At 39.3% G+C, this 21,402-nt stretch overlaps 1 protein-coding gene across 2 annotated transcripts in view; it reads right to left on the reverse strand.

The window, feature by feature from the left end:
- The window catches only part of sin3ab (SIN3 transcription regulator family member Ab), a 51,542-nt gene extending 44,840 nt beyond the window's left edge, over positions 1-6,702 (reverse strand). The window contains exon 1 of one of the 2 annotated variants that reach the window (XM_026267928.1): positions 6,476-6,702. The gene's annotated coding sequence lies outside the window, so the exon portion shown is untranslated. The remainder of the gene's footprint in view (positions 1-6,475) is intronic. The other variant, XM_026267929.1, reaches the window with a different exon arrangement.
- Between the last annotated feature and the right edge of the window lie 14,700 nt (positions 6,703-21,402).

Here is a 21,402-nt window from a genome sequence, read left to right on the forward strand (position 1 = left end):
TCTAATGGTAATAGCGGAGGGTGTATCCCTGGCCATTGCAAATAGCAAGCACCATCATCGAGTTAGGGAGGAAATACGCTTTGTGAAAGAAGGAGAGCAGCCAACACAGCAGCACAAAGCTCCAGTAGGCCTTCTTCATACAGCACGGGACTGGCAGCTCTTAGTTGACCTGGAGAAGCAGCTGAAATTCCCAATCGCATCTTAGTAACATCTTTGTGACCTGACATCATCATTTTATTTGAGGTTTCAGAACAGCTTGCTTTGATAGAATTGAATGTACCCTGGACAGATCGAATGGAAGAGGCATTCCAGAGGAAAAGTGACAGGTGCAAAGAGTTGATTGATCAGTACAGAGAGAGGGGTTGGAGAGCTTGCGGTTTCCCTGTAGAGGTTGGATGCAGGGGGTTTGCTGGCCGCTACCTCTACAGAGCATTCACTGCACTAGGGTTGAGTGGACAACAGAAGACAGGAACCATTAGACTTGCTACAGAGGCTACAGAAAGAGCTTCAAGATTGCCGTGGATAAAAAGGGGTGATCCATGGCTTAATGATGCTGTGAACAGGTTGGGTCTTGATCACCCCAGGCCAGGTCACCTGGGTGAGGGCGTATTATGTTGAAACATCCGATGACCCCAGGAAACATCACTGATGATGCGTCCCAATGCATCCGCAGGATGTATTATTCACCCACCTACATGTATTTTATATACATATATAGTACTGCTAATAGTAGTGCTGGGCGTTAAACCAGTTCATACCAAAAACCAGTGTATATTTTCGTTACGATGTTAATTTTGAATATACGCCATACCGGTGTATTTAATTACTCAGCGTTCGGAATGAACGTTATGCTGCGCAGCGCGAAAATGTTTCAGACGGACCCTTTACAATGTTGTACTTCTAAGCAGGGACTGCGAGGCGTGGTGAGGGTAAACTCAGCAGTGCTCTGGCGTTACGTTACAACGCCTGTTTCACACATAGTCCGTCTGCTTAACGGACTCCAGCGGCACGAGGTTGTGGTCAGGGTGTTCAAGGAGGGGTGCGTCTGCAGCGATTGTTAACGTACCGAATCTTTTTTTGCTGTGCTGCAGGCGCTGAATTAAAGTGAAAGCACATTGTTTGCGGGAAAAATTAAAATTTTTGGTTAGGTTTAAAACAAGAAAAAGAGCACTTTTAGATAAACAAGGAAAACAATATATATGTTCACTTTTATGGAAGCAGAAAAACAAAGTTCATTAAGATCCGTGGGATTGCTTGTGATAAAGATTTAAATACAAAATGCATGAGACTGTTTCTGTCTGTGGTGTTTTAATTTTAGATATTTTAACAAGTAGGCTAATTATTGTGTTTAAATGTTTTGCCGCTTTCTTGAGCAGCTTATTATACAACCCTAGAAGTAAAATGCATGAATAATGCGTTGTTTATATTTATTGAGTTTAAACTAATGTCCATATGAAAGACTGATACTGTTCTGTGATAAAAGATTTACAATGCTGAAAAAAAATTATATATATATATATATATATATATGTGTGTGAAAGCACAATGAGTCCGTGCTGCGGACTGCATATGCACTGCAGATTATGCATATATAATATCTATTTTATGCAAGTGCTGTCGGGCTAAAATTGTCGCCAAAGGCGGCAACACAAGCAATTTGCTCCAGCACCTTAGTGGCAAGCAGGACTTGGAATATTAACGAGCAGAAAATGCATTGTACACCTGATTATGCATTAAAACAAAATGTCATAAACCGGAAAACCAGTATAATAAAAATAAAAAAATGTATATAGATTTTTGGTCAAATTGCCCAGCACTAGCTAATAGTATTAAACCAACTGTAAAATAATACATCTGTACATATACGGCTGGGTATGGATTCATATGTCCAGATTTGATTCGATTTTGATTTGCAAGCTCTCAATTTGATTCTCGGTTTTCTTTTTTTATTATATTCAGTGACAAATGCTATTGACATTTATATTGTGCTGGGAACTAATGTGGTAAGAGCTGCGTTCTCTGGAATCCTCTGAAGCGGTGGACTTCTACGTTCCGACTGGTTGCTGCCCAACCGCGTCATAGCTCATAACCATAAAGTTGCCTTAATTTCAACTCTCCTCGACGCTCTCAACAGCCAAATCGAGCCGCGCTGCTCCTCGCCGCTGCTTGACGCCGGCTTACATTGAAAATGAATGACTTCCGGCCACTTTGATGCTCACGACGCCGGGGGTGTGAACGCACAGTAAGTCGCACCTAAGTATAAGTCGCATCAGTCCAAAAATACGTCATGACGAGGGAAAAAACATAAGTCGCACTGGACTATAAGTAGGGATGGGTACCGAAACCCGGTATTAAAATGGCCCCGGGGCTAAATTATGAAAGACCATAGTATCAGTAAGATCTGACGGTATCGGTTCTGCTTTCGGTACTGGAGGAAAAAAAAATAATGTATTTTTGCTTAATAATGTTGTCGTGCACATTTAATCTCGCCAAACATTTCTAATGTGCGATCATATTAAGACGTTTGTCCGTGAGATCTGCGTGAACTCTCATGCGTGCCGCAGAGGCTGTCTGTCTGTCAGTCACACACACACACCACAACGAGCGCACGCACATGCATTAACTGTACGTAAACTCCTGCTTCATAATAAACAGTGACGATGGCGAAGAGATTTGTTTAATGTTATCATGCAGATTTTATCTTACCAAACATTTCTAATTTGCGATATTATTAAGACGTTTGTCTGTTAGATCTGCAAGAACTTGCATGCGCGCCGCGGAGGCTGTCTGTCAGTCACACACACACAACAAGAACGAGCGCGGTACACGCATAACAGTACGAAAACTCCCACTTATTACAAAGAGTGATGATGGCGGATGGCAAAACGTTCCAAAGTGTGGTTATACTTCACTAGAGTTAATGCTGACAACCCTCGTTGTCATAAGTGCAAAACAATATTTGCATGTAAGGGCGGAAACACAAGTAATCTGTCAAAGCATCTTTCAAAATTGCATTATGTGTATCGACTGGTAGAGAAAACATTATCGTCTACAGCTGCAAGAGGGCGCTATATGTTTACAGTGTAGACTACAGGAGCACTGAGCAGCATAGAGCGCCCTCTCGCGGCTGTAGACAATATTGCTTCTATTGGTTCATTTCTCTCAGTTCATGTCAAATTAATTTTGATAAATAAGTCGCACCTGACGAAGTCGCAGGACCAGCCAAACTATGGAAAAAAAAGTGTGACTTATAGTCTGGAAAATACGACATGTCATTAAACAAAACAGTTCCCCGTGGCATCCGCCATTCATTTATTGATTGCAGAAATCATGGGGCCTTATGCGTGGTATTAAATGCTTCCACAGATTTATAGTATTCCTAGCATTACACCTGATCATTGTGAATGACGTGTATGGATTTACTCTTGATTCTCATCAACAGTATCTCCGCCATGATAAGCGCTGAATGAATGACAGGCATTCCGTGGTAACATCAAGGACGGTAAATAAGAGTGTGACATCTAGTGGAGAGTATGTTAAACATATCAAAAACATGTTTTAAAGAGCCACACAGATGGGAAATCAAAAATTACCTGTATTACAGTGTATGATGTAGCTGTCCATCTGTGTAAACAATGTACAAATAATTAAACCAATAAGTACACGATTTATAAAGTTATTGGCTTCTAAAGTAAGGAGTCGACTCTGAATCGCTGAAACGAGACGTTATAGATTTCAAATCTTCTGGCCATCTCTATGTACGTCACTAGGAACGCTATGCATAATAATCTCCGCCTACCGTGTTGGGAGAAACGGAACTCTGACCTGCCCCACCCCCACACACAGACGCTCTGTTTGGTGTGAGAGCATCATGTCGAGGAGACCGTTTGTTTTATTTTCACTGCCAAAGAAAGAAGATCAGAAGAACCAATAGCTAAAATTCATTTTCACCACAATACCAGAGCAGTATAACAAATCCCTTTTGTTGTGTTCACAACATTTCACTGATGACTGCTTTTCTAATCTCGGTGAGTACAGCGGGATTTTCAAAGCGTTTGGCCATAAAAGATGGTTCATTAGAACAACGAGCATCTCCGAATCACACGCAAAGTATGATTATGAAGTTATGTGTCTGTTTTCTCCCGAGCGCCTTATCAGTATGTGTGCTGTCTGCAGCCTTTGTTTGTGCTGATCGTCATGTACAAACACGTCATTAAAATGAAGTGTAACTCCGTGAATACTCAACGAAGAGACATGAGAGAGATATCTATAGAAAGCTTGACATGTCTACTTTAAAACTAAACAAGTGCTGCCGAAAACAGATATTCTGTGATAAAGTAATCCATTTGAAAACAACGCGATGTCTGTTTTTCATGTCTCCCTTCGTGACCACGCCCCCGCGCTGAATGCACTATTCAGATTCAAAATTAAGCGCGCGGCTTAAATACAGCCACACAGAAGAAAAAGCAGCAAGACTGTTCAAGTTTTTTATTTAACTGTTTGCTTTGCGATGAGAGGAATAAGACATAATTCACCCCAAACAGATGCTAACGCATAGTTTACCGTGGAGGTGTGCGGAACAACCAATCAAACCTGACTATGTTAGTTGACCAATCAGAACACAGTTTGCTACCGAAAGGTGGGGTTTAAGGAAACTGAATCTTTTGAACAGCTTCGCGCGAACCGTTTGGGAATCTCTGAGAATTGAGGTAATTTTAAAATGATATTTTGACAAAATGACAATGTTTTTTAACCTTGGATGGATTTAAACCTAATGTACAGGACTTATAAACAGTGATAGGAAGCTTAGAATTTTCATCTTACTGGCTCTTTAAGGCATAACCTGAAAAACAAAGCATTGCATTATAGGGAGTAATATTCTTGATATTTTACAGTTGGTTTGATATGTTTATCTCAAACGGTGTCAGAGTTTAAGTAAGTACAGTACATTAACCATATAAAAAATATGTTGCCATTACTGTAAATAAAAACAATACAAGCACAATGAGGAAAGAGGGGGGGGGGGGGGGGGAGTTTAATTTAAGTAGGTACAGTATAATAAAAATTTGATTTCACTACGGTTTATAAAAAATAAAGGTCCAATTTGGAAAAATAAGCCTTGTGGAATTAAAGGAATAATATTTAGAGATTTTTACAGGTGGTTTGATACCTTTATCTCAAAAGGTGTCAGATTTTAATTAAAGTAGGTATAGTACATTAACCAAATCAGAAATATGTTGTCAGCACTGTATATAAAAACAATACTAGCAAAATATGAAAAAAACATCCTTTACAGGGAATAACATTCTGAATATTTTACAGATGTTTTGATAACTTTATCTCAAACAGTGTCAGAGTTTAATTAAAGTAGGTACAGTATGTTACACAAAAATATGGTCTCTGTAACATATATAAAAACAAAACAGACATAATCAGAAAAAAATGCATACATTAAAAGTTTGACAATTATTATAACACACATAAAATGGGAATTCCAAAAACGGAGCGTTGTGCAATATCAGGGATGTTTTTCCTGAACATTTTAGTATTGGTTTTATAGTATAAAGTCATGTAGTTAAATTGTTTAATTGATTTATATGTTTTTTTTTTCTTCTTCTTTTAGAAACGAAGCCTTGTGCAACGTAAAGGGCATATATTTATGTCTATCGGTGTTAGTTCGGCCTCAAAGCAAAACAGGCGCAAAGAGTTTAACTGGTATAAAACCGAATGTCTAATGAATGTCAAACGTCAAACTAACTTCACCGCAGTCGGAAACCTCTATCGAAGAGTAAAAACAGGCGGCGAGCAGTAACCGCCTCTGTCCGATGCAGAGTTCAGACCAACACAAACTGATCACACCAAAATAAAAACAACATTCGATCACTAACTCTTCCCTAATTGATAAAAATCGACAAATAACATCTAATTACCAACCAAACATCGAGACCATGCGATAAGACAGTTTGGTTAGCACTCGATGTTGCCAAGTGTTTCTAGCTACATATCAGGAAGTCCTGCTGAATGGTTCTGCCGGTAAACACTCAACTGCTCGGTGATCAAAGCAACATGGTTATTCGGGAACGTTAGTTCAGAAGACTCCAATAAGCCAGCACTGATCGCTGACAGGTCAAAGGCAGAAAATGATAGTTAGACCTTCAGGATGAGCAGCTAATCAACACAGCAGAGATTAAAAACCTTGTGTAGCCATTCAGGCTAAGTTAAGTGCGGCTAGCTAGAGCCTCGACAAATACTCTTATATAATCACTAGCTTGACATACATCACTTCAAAACAAACATGATTTAATGTCGGAATCTTTTAATTTCACGTCACCCGGGTGATTTACTGGCCATTTGGAGAGGACAGCTGTTTTCGCTTCATTAACTGTGAGAGTTAACGTTAGCTACTTTTAGCCTGAATGAAGCACTGCGACGACGACAGCTAGCGAACGTCCGCTAGCAAGCAGAGCCAACTCACCCCGCAACACACTCCGGATCACTTCTTTCTCCTCCGCCGAGAAATCAAAGCCTGTGAAGCCTGGTAAAACCGCTCTCAAATGTTGAATCGTGTAAGGTTAGGATTTGAATGATAAATTAAAATGCACTATTCACTCAAGGCGCCAGACCTCAAATTGCATGCTAGGTTGCTAATTGGCTAACATGGGAAAACAACCACAGCAGGAGGATCCTCTCTGTCGGGGGCGTGGTCTTGGAGGAGGCGGTACCAACTAACTCCAGCCGAGAACAGCGATTGGTGGCGCGCTGGTGAAATTCGAATATATCCCGTTTCTGCAGGATTTACCCTCCCGCCTTCTCTGACAAAAGGAACAGTAGTGGTTCATCTCAGTGACTCGATTCTTTTGAATCCGGTCACTAAGGATTCACGCAGACCTGTTCGCTGTTGCATTCAGTGATTTATTTTGCAGGTTACATTGGTTGTGGTTCAATTGCATTCTTCCCAAACTAGAAACGCAATTACATAATTTAATTATAAAATAAATGTAACTGTAATCTGTCACTGAGAAAAAAAAAAATTACACTTACATAATGAAAATGTTAACTATTGCAAGGGCTGTGGTGTATCTGCTTTAAGATTAAATAATCGTAAAGGGGTGCTATTTTGCTCTTTGCTCTTTTTGGGGGGTGTACTAGAACCACAGACTGTAGCGTTTTTTGCCATCTTGGCAGCGCGTCAGGCCGGCGACACACTGGATGCGTGGCGCAAGCGTCTCAGCCGCGTGGCGTGTCGGTTTTTAAATCGGCTCCTATGTTAACAGGTTAGAGCTTACAGACCGCCTGCGTGAGACGCGCGTCTCACTGTGCGTTCACACCGCCGGCGTCGAGAGCGTCAAAAATCGCTCTTGCCGCTCTGCTCACGACGCTGCAGAAAGATTCGTGAGCGCTCAGACGCTCTGACGTAGATCGAATGCTTATTTTGAATTTAAAGCGGCCGCAAAGCAAACAGCTTGTTGATCTCGTGCAGACTAACCACAAGGAGGGTAAAGTTATAAGTTAACCTCATTAAATATTGTTGTGGACTAAATATTAAGATCCTTTACTTAAAATGAACAATCTCAGACACCTTGGTCCACGTATCACTTTTAATCTATTTTTTATGTCCCTGTACGTAAACAGGGACACATCATAGATTATTGCAAACGCGAAACAGCAATAATCAACCTGTCCTCCATTGTGATTGGGAACTAATGGTCGGAGCTGCGTTCTCTGGAATCCTCTCAAGCGGTGGACTTCTACGTTCCGATTGGTTGCTGCCCAACCGCGTCATAGATCATTACCATAAAGTTGCCCTGATTTCAACTCTCCTCGACGCTCTCAACGGCCAAGTCGCGCCGCGCCGCTCCTCGCCGCTGCTCGACGCCGGCTCACATTGAAAATGAATGACTTCCGGCCACTTTGACGCTCTCGACGCTGGCGGTGTGAACGCACAGTCAGGCGCGGCTCGAGCCGCGCGGAAAACGCTTGCTTGCTAGAAATAGAACCGACGCCTATTTTTACCGCGACACGCGCGCGTGTTGGAAGCTTTTCCAGGCAAAATATAATAGGAAAATGTGTTTAAATGTCATTTTGTACACAAATACATATTAATTCCTGATATTTTGATATCTGAAAGTCTGTAGGTTGACATAAATTCAGATATAAATGTAATTTAAATAATAAATAAATAATTATCGATTTTCAAATATTGCACCTGTCAAATATAATCTATTTCGCCGTCAATACTTTTGACGGTGTCCTTTATCAGTAGGCGTAGCAGGCCCGTCGTCAAGGGGGGGCATCGGGGGGCAGTGCCCCCCCAAATGACTTTTTGTGCCCCCCTAAACGTAACGCACAGAACAATTAACCAAACTTGCATTACTGTGCATTCACACCGCCGGCGTCGAGAGCGTCAAAGTGGCCGGAAGTCATTCATTTTCAATGTAAACCAGCGTCGAGGTGCGGCGCGGCGCGACTTGGCCTTTGAGAGCGTCGAGCAGAGTTTAAATCAAGGCAACTTTATGGTAGGTGAGCTATGACGCGGTTGGGCAGCAACCAATCGGAACGTAGAAGTCAACCGCTTGAGAGGATTCCAGAGGACGCAGCTCCGATCACATTAGTTCCCAAGCAAAATAGAGGACAGGTTGATTATTTCTGTTTCGCGTTTGCAGTAATCTATGATGTGTCCCTGTTTGCGTACAGGGACATAAAAAAATAATTAAAATTGATACGTGGGCCAAGGTGTCTGAGATCGTTCATTTTAAGTAAAGGATCTTAATATTTCGTCCACAACAACATTTGATGAGATCAACTTAGCACGTTAACCTCCTTGTGGTTAGTCTGCATAAGATCAACAAGTCTTGTTGCTTTGCGGCCACTTTAAATACAAAAAAAGCATTCGGTCTACGTCAGAGCATCTGAGCGCTCACGAATCTATCTGCAGCGTCGTGAGCAGAACAGTATAAGCGATTTTTGACGCTCCCGACGCCGCCGGTGTGAGCGCGCAGTTAGTCATTTATTATTGAGTTTTATTGATTTAGATCATTGCACTAATAACGTTGTTTCAGCAGAAGTTGACTCACAGGAACAGTAATCACTACAACGGTAACACTAGAAATGCATAATTACCTTCAGAAATGATTCAGACGATTCATTATTCAACGCATTATTACACAGAACATAATTTTAAATATAATTATATTAATAAAATGACTGTTAAAACATCCCAAAAACAGCACCCAAACCTTGCAAAGACCTACCTCATTAATTATTCAAATACAAAAGCCAATGGCAAGTCTCCAGCAGCAGACCTTTCAATATGTTATTTTTGTGTTAGTAGTTTTATTAATTCAAATTACAATATGCAGTTTGTGTGTAAGTATATGTATATGTATATATAAATCATGCAATTCATTTAGTTAAGCATACAGTATTGTGTTGTTTATACGCAATTGCTTTGCGCAGCTGAGCTGCGCGTTGCATGCGATCTCAGAATAAATTTTTGGCGGTTTTGGAAATGTTAAGAGACAATAAACAGAGACGTTGAGATCAAACGGTGAAGTATTTTATTTGAATAATTCAACAAAACAAGACTATTGTGGTCTATTTTAGTTATAGCCTAATATGGGTTTATGTTATGGTCTGTCTCAGATCATTAAAAAAAGTGTGCCCCCCTATGAAAATTAAATGCCCCCCCATTTGGTTTGTTCTGGCGACGGCCCTGAGGCGTAGGCGTAGGTGTGTAAAAAAAAGTATATATTTTTGTAATGAAGACATGAGCCTGGTCTGTCAACGGTCTCCCTCTACAGCAGCAGCGCGCCAGCGCCGCGTCAGGCACGCTTCTGGTGTGTAAAGACACAGAATCCGCCACGCTTCTGGGACGCTTCAAAATATCAGGAATTCATATGTATTTGTGTACAAAATGACATTTAAACACATTTTCCTATTATATTTTGCCTGGAAAAGCTTCCAACACGCGCGCGTCGCGGTAAAAATAGGCGTCGGTTCTATTTCTAGCAAGCAAGCGTTTGAAAATCACCCCTTACAGTTGTCATGAAGGGCAAAATGCTCACTGCCAACAGAATTTTTTAAAAAAAAGGCGCCTTTCACTGCATAAAATGCGTTCTCTCTCTTTAAGACTTTATCTATTTGTGGTGGCATATATATGCAAATTCATTCTTGGAGTGGTAGAGATTGAGGTTTCCCTGGTAACCGTTGTACACAAACCAGCGCTCCTCTCACAAGCACTATGACATCCAATTTTCTGAAGACAGTTGGTTTCCTTTAGAAATACAGTCATATAAATACACCCACACTCAAAGGGAAACACTGTAGTCTCATAATTGAAGTGTAAATTCTGCAGATTATCATTGTCCAGTATTGTACCGCTGGTGTCAGCAATTTATTATAAAAACTTCTTCATAATTGTAACATACATATTTACATACATAATCATTCAGTTTTGTAATTACTTGACTTTACACCAGAACTATTTCTTCGTTGTCTTGTCTGATGCACTCAACCAGGACCTCGCCCCTCCCCTCCCCCAACCATTTGAATTTCTGTGGGAAGTATTTGAATATGCTAATGAGGCACTTTGTTACATCACAAAAACCCGGAAAACAACGCTGTAGTTCAAACGAGCGGTTCGTTTTAAGATGTTGGTTAGGCATTTAAACATTCCCAAGATCCCAATCCAATTTAGCAACTGTAGGATGTGCTGGTCCAACATATCCAATCCATTGAGGCCTTATCTTCCAACATGCAGGACTCAAAGGATCTTCTGCCTTGGTGTACAGAAAATATGAACATAATACAATATGTCTGTATGCATGGTGCACTGTATCCAAAAAAATACACTCCGCTTGACTTGACTGTCCATTTTCAGTATGATGGATGAGCCAGAAGTAATTTTAAATGTATTCTTTATGTCATCTTTTTTTTTTTCTGACTGCTAAATGTGAATACATTTTTACATATAGGCCATAAAAATGCAAAACAAACCTTTTTATTTCTAAGATGAAAAATGGATGCAACTAGCTGAATTAAACAGAGGGGTCAAAGATTTGCCTGGTTAGCATGACTCTTTTAGCTCAGGTTTGTAGATGACACAACTACACCATCTGGACCTAGAAGCATTTTTAACATCGATGGCCATTTAAAATGACCTGTTTGTTCTGCAACATCCGGAAAAAATAAAAGAAAATAATAATAATTCATTATTTTATAAAAGATGTTTTACTATAATTTCCAATTCTCAGACTAGTTGCTTGTGAAGGTTTTGGGACTGTGCACATTCTTGCGGTCCCATCGTGGCTTTGTGTGGCTCCAATGTAATTAGTCACATGGCATTTATGGCTCAAGGTGATTGACTCAGAACAACCTGGCGGCAGACCTATGAGCCATCATGAGCAAAGATGGCTGATTTAGATTTTCTTCTGTGGGTTCGTTGAAAAGATGTGAAAGCGATGTGTGCCAACAAATAGCTTTCTCCAAGTATTATATCCTAGGCATCTTTAAATATGTGATAAGGATGATGTGACAAAAGTCATGATAGAAGGTCATGACTCAAATGACTACTGCTGCTGTACTGAAGCATTTATCGTGGTATAAAACTTACAGTGTAATTATTCCTAGAATATTTACTGCCATTATATTCACTAACATTTCAAATTTGTTGACTAGAATCCTTTTCTTGACATATTTCTTGCCCTTCAAAGATTTCTCACTGTTAAAACATATAATTTAGTAATATTCAATGAAATATTTGCAATTGTAAAAATATGTAGTTTTATGGTTTTATTTTGACATGTCAGAGAACATTGGAGATTCTGGTGAAGTTGTGATGAACAGTGCTGTATGGAGGGGCCCACAACAGCAGAGGGAGACAGAGTAATTTCTGCTGTTAATCTCTCACTTTAAGGACATAGTAAATAAAATTAGCTTCCTTGCATGTTACTGAATCAACAATAATGATTTGCACGAAGGGGCATTTTCAACTGGTGTAGTGGGTCCAAATTTATACTTGTTCAGAATCACCTCTGAGAGTTTTTCTCAATTGCTCACACACTCTAAACTCAAACTATAATTAAATTTTCTAACACCATGACTAATTTCTCAAACTATAAACACTATTCCTGATTAAGTCAAACTGTAAAAAAAAAAAGAAAAAATATTAAATGTTTTATTACAATTATAATTACACATTCAGCATGTTCACCATGTGTTTTGTAGAAAGCTCTAGCATGCATTAATCATCACAATTCTCAGCATGGGAATGCCAGAAAAGCTAAATTTTCAAATACCAATCAAAGCCTCAAGCTCGCAGGTGATACTGTCACAAGTGAGTTCTTGGAATTAACACAAACAATGGAAAATATGCTCGAGGGAGAGGAGGCGGGTAAGCAGTAGGAAATGCAATGAGAACATTTTGTTTCTGATGCGATTTGTGCTAGTTGACCATGTCCTTCTCTGTGCAAGATTGCAAGGTATACAACAGAAATCTGAATGAGCAGGAAATAATTTTTCAAGTAATAGAGGTTGTTCAGAAGAATGTTACTTTGTAGTCATGCTGAAGTTCAAAAGGCCTGGAGGCGCTACATCCCGCTACTGCTATAGCTACAATGCTGTAACATTTACTGTGGTTTAGATGAGATTCTCTGATGTGGCACAGACAAAATGCTGATTCGGGATAAATGAGATGTCACATTCTTAAACAGTCTTTTCCCCCTCATGTTGCATTTTGTGCAATAGTTTTTAAGTAATATTTTAACAATTTGGTGAACAGAGAGGTTTCAGCAGTGGGTGCAATATAGCACTGTGGACGTTTCTAGGGCAAGTGAGTGAAGCCAGTTATAGTGGTGCAGGAACAGTTGTTGGCATGTGAGTGTTGGTGCCGTTCCAGAGCACCAAAGACAACAGTTGCTGACTGTGAGAGAAACATTCTGCTCCAGAAGTGACATTTGCACCCCCAAGAAGCTGTTACTATTAAAACATGTTTTTAGACATTTATGAATTTAACTATTGTGCTTTAAAATGTCAAATCTATTTGCAGAGATGAAAAATTATCACTGAGACATATTAAGAAGACTGGCAGATGGAGGAATGTTGGCCATTAGGGAAACCCTCAGATGGGAGGTCAGTTGAACACTCCATTGAGCTGGGTTTGATCTTGCCCTAGGAATAGAACCAAGAAGAGTCGCTGGCTTATCGTCTCACTTTTGAGATGATCTTACAGTTCACTTACATGGAAAAATAGGAAACTGTCAGTCTGTTGACCTTTTTTCATCACCTTGAAGAAATATTTCTTCCAAACATTTAGCATTTTGTTATTACCTCAGCCTCACATTGTCCCAAACTTCCATGATATACACAAAATGTTGAACAAACGTGCCAATAACACGTCGATTGCCGAAAAACTGTTTAGATTTTCGGTAAACTATTCTTTTAGAGAAATAATCATCATGTTGTCAGGGTTATTTTGGAGCAGTGGCACAATTACACGCAGTCAGTGGGGATTTCTACTGTTGAAAAGACTAAAAGCCCTGTAATTATTCTCTCACATTACTTCAGCTCTGTTTTTAAGGGGACACGAGATGAGATGTTGATTCTGAGAGGCCAGTTGGTTCACACTGAGGGTCTTCTAGGTGAGACTGGCACAGATTTATTTGGGACAAGTCCCAATCCACTATTCTAGAAGTCTGTAATGAAGTAATCCTGTGGTCTGTAGAGGGCCATTGACCTTATATATTCAGAGGTAATTAGCGAGCCACAATACTCACTGCTTCCTGGAAACAAAAAGCCTACTAATTTAGATGTACTGTTGTGGGTTTTTTGTTTGTTTGTTTTTCATTACGAATGTGTATAATGTTTATTTCAGCCTATGACAATCTGAATTAAATGTGCTTTTTTGTGCTTCCCTCTGGTCTTTGCTTGTGGAATAGATGCTGACCTTATTGAGTAAATGCAATCACGAGGTACATATAGACCAATTCAGAGTAGACGTCACAGTAACGTCACTTGCAGCTGGGCGCATAGTGGTTGCAGAAAAACACTGGGAACAAGTGGAGGTAAATGGGTAAAATCCATGGAATAAGAGAAAAAAAAAATATTTTTGTGCCTTTTGATGTCAAGATCGGAATGCAAATAATTTGTATAGAATACTGTCATCAAAGACACCATTTGAAGCTAAAAGCTGACGTTTAAATTGACATATTTTGGATGAAAAATGCTATGATTACTCTACTTTTAAAGCATACATTTGATTTAAACAATAGGTCTACATAATATTCACATTTGCTGTTCAATGATGTATTGTATTAGCGCTACAAACCTTACTATTAACATTTTAACATTTATTTATCTCACAACTCCTCGCAAATGCAAGTTTATACATCCAAATGAAGACTTTATAACTCAACTTAAGAATAGTTTGAGTTGAGTTTGTCAATTCTGAGAAAAAAACAACAAAACAAAAAAAAACCTGAAGAGCTGAGGGGAAAAGAGATAATGACGATGTGTTTTTCCTTATTAGAAGTTTGAGATATAATCTCGAAACTGCGAGAATAAAGTCTGAATTTTGAGATATAAAATCAAATTTACTTTTTTTATTTTATTGTTTTATTCCTGTTAAAAACCGTCATTTTCTGCCACTAGATGGTCTCTGCACACAAAAAAACGTCATCCCTGTTTCGGATCTGTAAGACTATCCCACTATCTAATGTCAATTTCATTGAATAACCGTGCTTATCGCTGAGTGACAAGCTCTTGTTATATGCAGAGAACATTTTGAAAATTACATCTAATCAATATAACCAGTAATCTAACAATTTTATACTGTATCCGTGTAATTCTCTGTCCGTAAAGGCTATTCGCTCCCGGGTTTTCTGCAACCATGATGTGCGCACATCCTGAATGTTTACAAACCTAAAATTGGTCTATAGCACATACAAAATGTAAAGCAGAGGTGCTGCACAGCTTTCTGTGGTTGAGGGAAACAAGTTGTCTTGATTACGTTAAGACATGCAGTATGAGGGATGGATGCTGGCTCATCTCAAGATATCTGATTACCTGAGATAGACTACTTAAATGAACTGGCAAAGGCCCTGTTGTGGGCTTGAAAGTGTTATGGCATCATGCTTATTGGATGCTGTCAGGCAGGCCAGCACAATCAATTCACTATTTGTCCAGGAACAATATTGACCTGTTTCCCATAACAGGGTGGTTCTAGATAAAAGCAACTGTTTTGAAAATTCTGATTGGCCTCTATGCAAAACTGCTTGGTCTAATGGTGGGCTTATATATTCAGCTGTGAAATATATAAGTTCCAAAGGAATTAGAAGCTATTTTTATTGTTGTAGTGTACAGGTAGCATATATAATAATGCAAATACATCTAGACTTTAGTGCCTTCTGTGCAATTAAGTGCATTTTTTGCGAGTAGTAATAGATCTTAAATTGTCATTCTCCATAAAATGTGTTCTATTATTATGCATTTGGTTTTTTTTCTGTATATGATCAGTGTTTTGTGTCTGTACTCTTTGCTCTTTCTTGAAAAATATCATTAAAATCTGAACATAACCCACAGACATCTATAGCAATGAATCCCCCATGTCAATCACTTTATTGCCCTTCATGATGACTCCTTGTGATAGATCTTAAATTGGGCATGATACTCCATAAAAATGAAGCATTATAAGCCTTGAAAATCCTCTCTTGTGTGACTGTATCAAAATAGGTGAAATATAACAGCAACACACATTTTATTAAACAGTTTAGGCAGAGGTTGCAGATGTTACATGTGAACATTATGTGAAAGTAAGGCAATTTGAAAGGCTGCAGGCGTAAAGTGAATACATAAGTGAAAGATTGCATGAAAATAAAGATGACAGAGTAGATTTACTGAATGGTGCATAAATTATGCATGGCCACACAACAGATGCTTTCAACAGTCTAGTAACACTGCTTCTCTGTAATTTTTGTCATTGTGACCTCTTCCTTTTATGTATTGACTAAATATTGTAGCATGATGTGAAGAAAACAGCTTTGAAGTATTTCTAAAGCATTTACTTGGATTGCTTTTGCAATGCTGCAATATGTAGGCAATATTCTACATATGGTAATGTGATTTCAGCAGCTCATACGTTTCTCTGTCTCATTGCGACTTTACCCTCAGCGTGACATTTGCCCGTGGGGGCATCAGAAATTGCATGATGATCTGAAACGACAGATTAATGCAAATTCAAGTAGTCGTTCTGCTTAATACTCATTTAACGTAGTGGAGGTCAAATGAGCCCTCAGCTGTGGTGATGACCCATACATATGGTTGTCACATCTTGATCTCTATTTCAGACTCTGTCAGTGTGTCTTTTGAAGCTCCATTAACAATCTCTCGAGATCTGTAAATTGCACAAAGACAAATATGATTTTATCATAAGGGCATAATCTTTTAAAAGAGAGACAACCACTTGTATCAATGAGGTATGTGGAAAAAGGTTATAGTTAAAATCTGTAATTTTACAAAGGGGGACCCTTCTAAGATCAAAATCAGGTTTTCATTAAAAACCCCAGCAAAGGTATACTCAAAACTGTTTCTCACTCACTCACACAAATGTTCAGAGGTGGGAGATTTCAGAGGAGATTTCAATTTATTCTGTCCTTTCAATGACATATCCTGTGTCTCATTTTCCTTTCAAGCTGAGATCCTGTGGTGATTTTCTGTCGCTTGTCCCCAATCCGTGTCCACTTGGCAAATCAGACTCCCCTCAGGTCCCCTGTGCTTTGTCTATTCTTCAGACTGGAGACCTCTGACAACAGATACAAGACCTTTTCGACGGCTCGGCAAGGTGTGAGAACAGAAGTCCAGACAAACAGCGATACCTCTGGGCAAGCTTCATACATAACACACTTTTAGAAACTTAGAGTCCGAGACCTTTCTCTGTTCCGTGCACTCGAGTCCAAGCATCATACCTCCATTATTATCTTGGGTAATCAGATTTCTGCCAGCATCACAGGGATTTGACAAATGGCCCTGTGCATCAGGACCGACTCCCCATTTCCCTCTCTTCAGGCTCTTCCTGTAAATGTGCCCATTCTAAGTGTGATGTATAATGGTGCCCAGCTCTGTCAGACAGCTCTGAATGAGATTGTGTTTTCCTTTATTGTTCCTCTGCCTTTGCTGAGGCAGTCATATCTAAGGATGGACATATCCATCGAGAGGCCTCAATAAGCTGAATCTCCTGGCAAACAATCATGTTGTGCCGTGCTGATATATCAGAGACAGGACTGACACTGAGAATGGAGAAAATTCCTCAGAAACACTAATGATTTCTTGATGCTGTTGCTGGTTGAAGTCTGACAGGGGTGTTGCTTGGCCTTTTTACTGGGGCAAGAACCCCTGTGAAATTCCCCAGTAACAAAATACTGATAAATACTTGATGAAAAGATTGTTTCCTCGATTGCGCTACATTGATCACTTTCCGTATGCAATAAGTATCAGTTTTGTTTTAAATGTTGCTAAGGTGACCATCATAAAATAAAAAATGTTGGGATTGACAAATGCATTCAACCGGAAGTGAAACCGCGATGCAGTAAAGTACTATTAAAACTTGTTGTTCTTTTACTTGTAATGTGTTTATGTTATAATGTATAATTTTCAAATACTGATATCGCTAAAATTAGTGGGGTCCAATGGATTTTAGTATGGTATTAAACCGGCATTGGTGCTTTTTTATATGAATTCTCTCCAATAATTTTGGTATTGTGACAACTACTTTTCCAGTTGATGCATTCAGTGTAACTGGGCTGTTAGGTGGGGATTGAACTTGGGTCTGTTTTGTTCAAAGTCACTGAGTTAACGAATTGAGCTAACTCCCCACTAAATTAAGCCAAGAGCAGGGGTAATTAGACGGCAAGGAGTCATGGATTTTTCACAAAAACAATCTTTACTAATAAAAAGTGCAGCAAAACAAGAGACCTGGGCTTCCAAGAAACAATACAAAGAAAAATAGACACAAGGGTCCAAAGACTTAAACTTTAACAGACTTAGCTTACAACAGGTAACATAGGCACAAAACTGAACAATAAGGCATGGCACAAACACACTTAAATAGGGCAAGATACAGGTGTGATGCATCAGGCATAATGAGTGATAGTGTTTAGCAGGAATCTGGTTAGAGGCGCCACCTGCCGACCAGGAGGAAAATAGCAGTCCAGTTGAGGGTTCCTCACATTTAGGCTCATTTACTCATTCACTGAATCATTTGGAGAGGTTTCTCAGACCAAAATGGTAACAGGATACAAAAAGAGCACAGAATAAGCCACAATCCAGGAAACAAAACTTGCTAATGTTTTCTATTGGTTGTCAATGATGTAGCAGCTCTTTATTGCACAAGGAGCTTGTGGATGACTCTAGCACAGCCAATGACAATTTATATCCACGATAGTATCAGATAAAAAGTATTAAAATATAGGCATACATTTTTGATCGAGGGCTTGTTCCCCAGTAATGATGAAAAGCTACACGGCCCTGCTGTCTGAGCTAGCAGTAGTAAGATGAAGTACCTTACATGATGTTGCATGTAATAAGCACAACTGTTATTAGTTGGGGTTTTACCTTTGCTCACTTTCCTTTTGTCAGGAAGATTTTTAACAAGTTGGATTCTTTACAATGCAGAGCTTGATAACTCCTGAAAATAAAAGATCAATTTGCATTCAGTGTAACAAGGTGATGGATTAAAGCATTAAAGAGTAATTTATTACAGCCAAAATACACAAATGACAAGAAACGCTTTCCAGATGGGTATATTTGAATTGCCTAGGCTTATCTTCATCCTCCCATGGTCTCATGGAGTGAAACACCTCATTTGTTTTGACTCACTCAGTGCTGTCTTCCAGCTTGCCATGCTATTTGGCATCATGCTGTTTACTTCTGGAGGAGGGCATGGGTGAGTGGCTGCTGCTGCTTGACACATATTAGTCCTTTCCTCCTGAGGTTTGCATTGAGCTTTGACGGCTTGCTGTGTTCTCTCACAGTGAAGAAAAACTCTGAACATTTAGGCCTTTGTATATTTGCGGTCTTGTGTGGGTCACACCAAGTTGCACATTGCCAGTTAATCATGACTACTTTGTCAGTAAAAGGCTATATACCTTGTCGTTGGTCCTTTCCATTGAGGTTAATTCTGTTGCAACTCAGTCAATAAAAGGAAGAAATGTAATTTAGTAGCTAAATTTGATTCAGTACTTAAAGTGTCATTGAGGTCATGAGTTGTAAATTGTGTGACTCTGTACAGCTAAATGAGGTGACGCAAAATGGATTTGACCTTAACCCTTAAAGACAATCCAGTAGAAAAGCAACAATGCAGATGTCCCTGCTGTATAGAGTATGTCCAGTACACTCTGTTGAGTATTGTTGCAAAAGAAACTGTGACAGGGTGGTCTGGACCCCAGTGTGGAGCACAAGGGTCTTCTATCAGCCTGAAGAGCTTTATTATGCAGTAATGACCTGCTAACTGTACATTGTCCTGCTTCTTACAAGGCTGCTCACCAAATAAGTGGAAATTGAATATTGATCTTAAAATTTTGCCTCATTATCTTCCTCTCATAAAACATACACCACTAGAGTATAGAAAACAATTGGCCTAGCAACAAGATGAACACTTGGAGTAATATTATAACTGAAATCCTCCAAGGTCATGTCCACTACAGTCAAAAAAACAAGAGATGCAAGATAGTTGCAGTTGCATTTGAAATGAGAGAGCAAGTCTGTGATGTGATATGAGAGACATGAAAGTAGTGCCAGTTTTAGTTACCAAAATGAGTGGTCTAATACAGCGTTATCACTGACAATGAATATTAGGAAATATCTGACTGCTAAATGCAGGTTTTATGGAGAGATGTGTCCTAACATTTACATTCACCCCCCAAAAGGACAGGTAATAGGCTACACATTATTATTTATCTTTCCATCTATAAAAATCAATTCCCCTGCAGGTTAAATAGTGCCCTAAACACACAACATCTGCGGACAGCAGAGCTCTAGTTTTCATATGCCCCTTGGGTCTCACACAATGTTACAAACCATCTCAGTCTTAAGCATACCAATTGGCCAACTTTAATTGTGCACCAATTGTGCTCCACCATGGGTATTTCTCTAGAGTTATATCAACATGTCTTTATTTTATTATATTAGTGCACTTAAAACCTGTTTAGGAGAAAATGACTAAGTTTTGCCTAAGGTGACCCACATTGCTTTTATGTTAGTCTAGTCTTGTTTTCCCCTGACATGTTTCTCAAACCCACAGTGTATGTGCGGTTAAAAATATTAATGTTCCACAACATTTAGCTGTCCTTAATGTAGACTTCTAGGTTGTTCAAGAGACTGGGAGATCTACCAGAGGGCTGCTTTGGGTTGCAGTTGGATCTAGGCCAGATGAAAACAGCAATATCTACGTAGCAACACACCTTTTCATTGAAATGTAAATTTTGGCCCCTGGATCAACATTTTCAAATCCTGTCCTACATTAGCTTTTTAAAATCAAACCAACCAGAAGCCCCACTTACCTGTATCATCCATAAATTACCAGTGATGTAAGAAGCCGGGATGTTGGAGGCAACCTTTGTTTGGTGATACTTGTATTGCAGTCTGCTGCGTGTAATGAGGTCATTCATCGTCCTTTGATGCTGGGCGGCCTGGGAACAATAGGTGGCTGGCGGCAAACCTGACTCATAATGACAGAACAGACAGAGTCGTCTCAGCTAATGGCAGCCTGTCATGATTCTGATGATTTCCGCAGCTCAATTTCACTGGTTTTGTCCCTGAGCAGTTTGTCTGCCTGATGAAGTGCTGAATGCATTTCTGATGGATCGCATGTTGTTGTTTAGCTTTTTTTGCCAACCGGAATGTGAATGACTGAGAGTGACATATGCTAGAGCATTTCATTTCTCTTCTGTAATTGTTTTAGACACCACTGTTATTTTGTTCTGATTTCCTGAAATGAAATTCTAATGTAAAATGAAGCACGCCCACCAGGCAAGCCGGAAGGTTTCTGGTAGTTTAAGACAACATTTACCGTTTTACTCATTTATTAATTTTTTTACTCAAACCTTTCCATTTTTAATACTCTAACTGAAATATTACAGAGCCCCAGTTTGGTAGTAGATAAAGTAAGAGGCACTTTAAAGGGTTTGTTCATCCAAAATTGAAAATTATGTCATTAATGATTCACCCTTATGTCATTCCAAAAACGTAAGACCTCTGTTCATCTAGAGAACACAGTTTAAGATATTTTAGTTCTAAATATCTTCCTGATCCTCCACTGTAAATGTATGTACAGTACACTGTCTACTTTGAAGATGTTTTAATTACCTTTCTGGACATGTACATACATTTTCAGTGTAGGATCAGAAAGCTCTT

This window comes from Carassius auratus, chromosome 7 (genome assembly GCF_003368295.1).
Source record: "Carassius auratus strain Wakin chromosome 7, ASM336829v1, whole genome shotgun sequence".
Taxonomy (NCBI): Eukaryota; Metazoa; Chordata; class Actinopteri; order Cypriniformes; family Cyprinidae; genus Carassius; species Carassius auratus.